This window comes from Olea europaea, chromosome 1 (assembly GCF_002742605.1).
Source record: "Olea europaea var. sylvestris chromosome 1, O_europaea_v1, whole genome shotgun sequence".
Classification (NCBI taxonomy): domain Eukaryota; kingdom Viridiplantae; phylum Streptophyta; class Magnoliopsida; order Lamiales; family Oleaceae; genus Olea; species Olea europaea.
This window is the reverse complement of record NC_036237.1, coordinates 23,347,922-23,354,923: the sequence shown is the minus strand read 5'-3', so window position 1 is coordinate 23,354,923 and position 7,002 is coordinate 23,347,922. Positions and strand designations below refer to the sequence as shown.

The window sequence follows — 7,002 nt, the reverse complement described above, 5'->3', positions numbered from 1 at the left end:
TGTTGTCGTAGAGTAGAAAGATATGGCAACATGCAATCCATGTTTCAAAAGGTCTCAAATCACGTTGTTGTTATGTTTTTGCAATGTACATCATCATAGCTGTTATTATATTTCGCAATGCTCTTTGCCTATTGCCTTAACTTCTTGCAATGTTCTTTTATTTTTTTGTAACAAATGTTTATTTTTCATCTAATTAAAGATGACATTTTAATATGTAATACAAATTTTTTTTTAAAATTTTAATTATTTTTGACCAAGAGAAAAATTATTTAATAAAAATTTTATAAACTGTCAAGAATAACTTCATCTCCAACAAAATTAAAAAAAATCATTAGACAATCAAAGTTTCAATCATATAATAACTTACAAAAAGAACTACTATGCTGAACCAATTTAAAAAAAATAAAAAATAAACAGTAAAAATGACCATCTTTTTTTGGTATTAAAAAATTAAAAATTGTTTTGTTTTTTAATTTTCTATTTTACCCTTCAACCTAATAAAAACACCCACGATTAAACATTGTTTTATTCCCAACCAAATTTCGCAAGGGTTTCTTCCAAGTAAAAATCCCCAAATCCATATCAATTGGCGGCACAATCCAATAGGCCATCACCACTCTTCTCACGCCTCCATTGCCGTCAACCGCATCCAAAGCGTTTTCTACTTACTGCTTATCTGAGAAATTTTAGTAGGTCGATTTGCATTTTTTCCCCTTCTAATCTGTTGAGGAGAAAATTAGATTTACAATTTTGGTTTCTTCTTTATTTGGGTTTGATATGTGTATGTTTAATCATACATTTTTCTTGTTTATTTGATGGTTAAGCAATGCACAAATGTGCTTATGAATTTCTTTCGTTTTGATATACAAGAAGGGTGTTAATATTGGGTTTAAGTCCCTGAACGATTACTTTTGTTCCCTTCTCTCATCATCTTATTTCTATAATACTCTATCCTAGGTTAGATTATAGATATATGATCTGTTAAACCAATTGTTTTTGTGACTTATACGCCAATTTCTATGTTGCACAGAGACAGAGTTTAACAATGGCTTATTAGATTACTTAAAATAAGTGATACCACAGTTCTTGTTTTACAGTTCGAAGTTCAGAGGCTGCCTTCCCATTATTGATGTTTTTCATAATTATTTATGGTTAATGGGTGGTTTTTTTTTTTAAGGATGTGTCATCACTCTTCATGGATGTTGTTAACTGCAGGGAAAAGAAAATTTGGACCTAGAAAAACTAGTTTATCTATATCTCATCGTAGTCTGATCTTGTTATACTTGACATGAATACAATGGTGAAGGAAATATGCACTAAAATGTCAATCTTCTTCAAATTGATACATTTTGAGCATATTCTTACACTTCTAGACTTACAATTTATGTTGAATTATGATATGATTTTCCACCAATTTCTTGCACTCATAGAATATATAGTTTGCAGAAGGTGGTCATCTCAAATGGGAGCCCATTTGAACTTTACAAGTTTATTTTTTTCATTAACTTTATATAATCTTCCTAGAACAAGATTGAATTCTGCTGTCCATGAGTTTATTAGTCCTACAAATTGCAAGCAGTTTTCCTATTTGAGTTATTAATTGTTACTTGTACAAGGGAAGTACTTATTCTACGGAAAAAATATGTATAGTAAATTTGTATACGGGAAAATATGTATTCTAGAACTGACCTATTATAGTAAATAATGCAGATGTATTTTGTTGGGGGCTAGTTTCATGAGAACCAACTATTTCCACCCTTGTTGCTTTCAGCTTCATCACAAGATCCTCATTTGTTAAATTCTCTGTTGTATTTAGGTTGACTATTGGAATTTGTTTCATGAGTTAATTATTGCACCAAATTGGAAGTGTTCTAAAGAATCTAACTTTTAGAATATCCATTCCAGTAGCTTCTTTTTTTTTTTTTTTTTTTTTTTTTTTTTTTTTTTGGTTAACATTGTTTTTGTTTTCACTAAAAATTACTAACTACATATTCTCTTTTGTATGGTCTATGTGAATACAGAGATATACATGCTGGATAGGAGTTGGATGCAACTTTGTAACATATTAAGTGATCAATATTTAGATGGTGTTAATTCAGGAGGCAGAAAAACAATGTCTGGATGAAAACAACGAGGTTCAGTGTCCATGTCGAAATTATCAAAATGCACTCTTAGTCTCTATGGTAGAATCTCATTTATATCATCCCGAAGTCTCTGCAAGTTATGAGAGATGGATTTTTCATGGGGTGGAACTTGAGAATGATACGGAGGATGTTGAAAGAAATACATCTAAATTGGATGAAGCAAAAAATGATGATGAGATGATGATGATATGTTAGAAGATTTATGTGCTACTAAGTCATCTGAAGCTGACCAAACTCGAGAGGGGGAAGCATATGACAAAAATCATAATTTCTCACAAATGATGATGCGACAAATTTTGTGTGTTGCGAAATAAATTTAATTACAAACATCACTTGTTATATGATAAATTGTATTTTAAATTTTGAATATCTTAAAATAAATTATGCAATATATCAAATGCATTGTAAATCATATTTCGCTACAAATATGACTTGTTATTAAATATGTATCGCTATGAGCATGTGTTGTTGCAAAATAGAATCGGTAACAAAAGTTATACCTTTAAAATAATATTCGCAATAGATATTTTTCTTTCAAAAACTTTATTGGTATAATTGTTGCAACAAATTGACTTGTCACCCTTCGAATTTTTAGCGACAAATATGAGTTGTGACGACATTATGGTGACAAAAATTGTGTTGCTATTTCGTACTTTCCGCGTCAAATAAATTATGTTGTGAGTTTATTAATGCGATGAACGACTGAAAGTTGTCGCAGAATATATTCTGTGACTCATATAGCGCGACAATGCCCGCAACAAGCATCTTGTTGTTGCTAAATTACTTTTGCAACAAAATCTCAATTTTTACGACAATATTTTTTTGTCACGAAATCGGTTATTTTTTGTAGTGTAAGGAGAATGGATGTACTCTTTCTCTTTCATCTAAGCTTTGTCCCAATATTTTCCTCGTAAGTTTTTAGTATTGAGATGTCATTTTGTTAATAATTCAAAATTTTAATAATTATATGTATTTTTCCCCTTTGTAATATTTTTTCGTTGGGTTTTTATTGAGTAAGGTTTTAACAAGGTAAATATTTACAATAATCATCAAATGATGAGTTTTATAAAATTATATGATGATTATTTAGTGCTATTAGGATATTTAAATAAGTCTTATGTATTTTCAAAGAGTATATTATATTCAAATTGTAACTTTCATTTAAACCCAATAAATATGAGTTTGTCGTTATAATAAAATACACAAGTCTATTTATCAATGTTCTAGAAAGTATAAAGTGTGGCTACACATGAAGGTCAAATTTCTAGTTTTACAAGCCTAGGCGTAAAAAAGTTACTTATTTTTATTATTATTTTAAGTACTTAATCATTTTAAAAATTATTTAATAATTAAAATAATACACACCAAACATCTAAAATTATAAAATACTATATTTACTTAATAATTCATATAACTAGTTAATTGTATAATTTTTAAGTTCTCGAAATGTAAAGACTAGACTAATTTTCATAGTTTCAAGTTTTTAATATTAGGCAAGTTCTACTTAAAATATTTAGAGAAACTTCGTACATATTTTCGAAGTTTGCAACAATACTTATGTCTCAAAATCATAATTATATAATATAAATAGTACTGTAGTTTAAAGGGTTGCTTGAGCTCCATTCTTTTCAAAAAAAGAATGCATTTTGTAATAATGTTATGGTGAAAGTTGAGTGGTTAAAAAATAAAATAAAAAAGTTTTGAGTATACGTGTAATATTATTTTATTAAAGAATGTGTTGTTGAAAAGAGGTCAAATAACTGTTAATAATGTATTTTGATTAAAAAAAATAGAGCCCAAACAAGGGCTAAATCTTATCAAAATATTTTTCGGATAAAATCATTTTTGACTTTTATACAGATAAAGTCGTTTAAAAATTTGAAACTAAAGTCAAATAAAATTCTTTTAAAAATTTTAAAAAAATTAATAAATTAAAGTCAAATAAAAAGTTATCCAAAAGGAAAAAATAAATAAATAAAGCATACGTAGCGCGCATTAGGAGGTCAACTTAACAGTTGATCACTTAATTCGCGCTTATTGACAAGGTGAAGCATTTTATTTGCACCTCGCACCTAGATGTTGTCTAAGTGTGTGTTTTAGAACACTGCTATTTATTCCCTATTTTCTTCTCCTATATTTTTTCTCGTTCTTTTAATTTCATAACAAGTATTAGAATTTTTTTAGTCATCATTTATTGTGAATGATAAATCATTTATATGCAATGCTATCCCTTCAGTGTATATACCTAGGTATTTATGTGATGAAATCCCAACTAGAGAAACGATATGTCCCTTGTGTATGAGAAGTAATAGAAATGAAAGCATATTTGAAAATTATTTATAAATGATTTAATTATAAATAAATAAAAATGAGTGGTGAATATTGACGTATTGACACGTCGTTATGTGTGATTAATTGACCCTAGTAAATCCATCAATGTTTACCAATAGGCAATTTAAAAATATGTAATTAGGGAGAATGGTCCAACGATGAATTTGACCAATTATCCTAATAAAACAATGTTTTGAATAGTAAGTTTTAGGAGATGTATAGTTAAAAAGTAGGAAAATTTTGAATTTAAGTATAAAATATTTTATTTTGTGAATGTGTGTGATTGAAAATAAGTATATAGAAAAAAGAGTTTTCAAATAATGATTGTAAAATAAGGGCATAATAGACCAAGTAATGCAAGAAGAAAGATGGGATGGATGTCAACCTTACGAAAGCTATACCAATTTGCCTAGGTTAAATTGGTTTATGGGTCGGTTGTCAATTTTTGGGGAAAAAAAAATTATGCACACCCCCCACTAAGTACATATTTTCCATCAACATTCCAACTTTTCTTAGTCGTCGAATTCTATTTTTCCCCAAGATCTATGTATGCCATATTTACCAAATAATTTCCTTTTTCCTCAGTAAATTGCGTCAATATCAAGCTACTAGACCAATCTCACTTCTAAACTAAACAATGACTTATCTTAACTTGGTGCTTTTAGATTTTATAGAATACTAAAATTCAAGATTGGATTTTTATTTTGTTGAAATTCATTGTTTACTCTTGTGATTTAATGAAACATTTAAATTTTGTCATTTGCCTATTGAAATCAATTGTATTTTCATTCATTTGTTGAATTTCATGTCAAATAATTATGAACAAATATTTTAAACAAAATTTTTCATTTTTGAGCAAATAGTAGAAAATTGGTGAAACAAGTGTTTAAGAGAAAAAGAAGTTTGAGAAAAAAATAATTTGTTGTTGACCTCATAGCGAAAAATGTTCAACTTCACCACTGATTGTAGATATGTGAATTGTACTTATGAATCTCTTGAAATATTTGGATGAAAAATGACTTAAAAGTTTATAAACGTTCAAGCTAATTTTTATTCATACAATTCGAGATTCAAAGTATTATTTAGTTATCCACCACTTAGAGTCTGTTTGGAAGTAATTTTGAGAATTAATTTTTTGACCGTTAGGAGAAAAGTGAGATTTATCTATGAGAGAAGAAGTCAAATATGACGATTAGAATAGTGAAATAACGGTCAAAAAATCAATTTTTTGGGAGAAAAAATCGCTCCCAAACATACCCTTATTTTTTTCTTCAATAATGAAAATGGGCGAAATAATGTTTTTTTTTTAATGAATGATTGAAAAAGAAAGAAAACTTTTCGATTTATGTGTATTATTATTATCTTATGAAAGATTTGTAGTTGAAAATAGAAGGGAAAAAAATAGAATGTAATGAAATATAATCTAATGAGAACCAAATGGGGGCTAAATCACTAATACTGGATGTGTAGGCCAGCATTGATGGAGAGTTGAGTGGGTCGGTGATTATTTAAAAAAAAAAATCACCCACCCCTTGTTTGTGTGGGGGTACTTTTAAGAATGGTCAAGTCAAATGGCCACTTTACCACTTTAATTCAATTTTTTTGCCAATCTTCACAATAACCTTTTCTAGGTTAAAAGACAAAAATAACCTTAAGTTGTTTATAAAATTTCAATAGCATAATTTTGTTTTAAAAGACAAATATACCCTTAAGTTACAAATAAAAAAATCAAACACTTTTCATTTCTTAATATTTAACTACTTTATTTAATTATTTTTTTAAAACACTTACTTCAATAAAAAAAATTAATATTTAATTTAATTACTTCTTAAAATATTCACAAAACTTCAATAAAAAAAATTAATATTTAACTTAATTTCTTCTTAAAATATTCAGAAAAATAAATAAAAATGAAATCGGAAAAGTCTTCCAGGCAGTATGGATCCGGACTCGTGTAGTCCGTATCGGACCCGGACCGTCCCTATCCGAGGGGGCCGGCACCGATTTTTTTTTTTTTTATTTAGAGAACAAAATTTGAATATAATAATTTAAAAAAAATTCTAATCTAATTCGTTTCCCATAATTTATTTTTCAATTTTTTCTTCTTTTAATTTTTTTGCTCATTCATGTATGTATTTTTTTTTTCTTGAATTTAATTTATTTTTCATTAATTTAATGCAATTTATGTATTATTTAATTTTTATTTACTCTTTTTAATGTGTGAGGAAATGATTTTATTTCTTACGTATTAGCATATAATTTGATTTGTTATATTTTAAAATATAATACATGTTGATAATTTCTTATAGATGTTTTTAACGTGTATTATTTTTGCAGAATGGAGTACCACCTAGACAATATCATGAGAGCTCATTTTGGAAAAAGTTACGTCGTATCAGTATTGGAAGAACTCGATGAAGAACATATAGTCATACTCCGTCGATCATTCCTATGGTCCTTCTATCCGTTGAAGGACGTGCAATTTTTCGCCCAGATTATTGATTCTTTATTATTTTGGCTTCGAAAG

At 27.8% G+C, this 7,002-nt stretch overlaps 1 long non-coding RNA gene across 1 annotated transcript; it reads left to right on the top strand.

The window, feature by feature from the left end:
* The first annotated feature begins 543 nt into the window (after positions 1-543).
* On the top strand, positions 544-2,556 carry LOC111397575. Its single transcript, XR_002703278.1, has 2 exons — positions 544-693; positions 2,022-2,556. It is a non-coding gene; the product is annotated as an uncharacterized LOC111397575 (long non-coding RNA).
* The last annotated feature ends 4,446 nt before the right edge of the window (positions 2,557-7,002 follow it).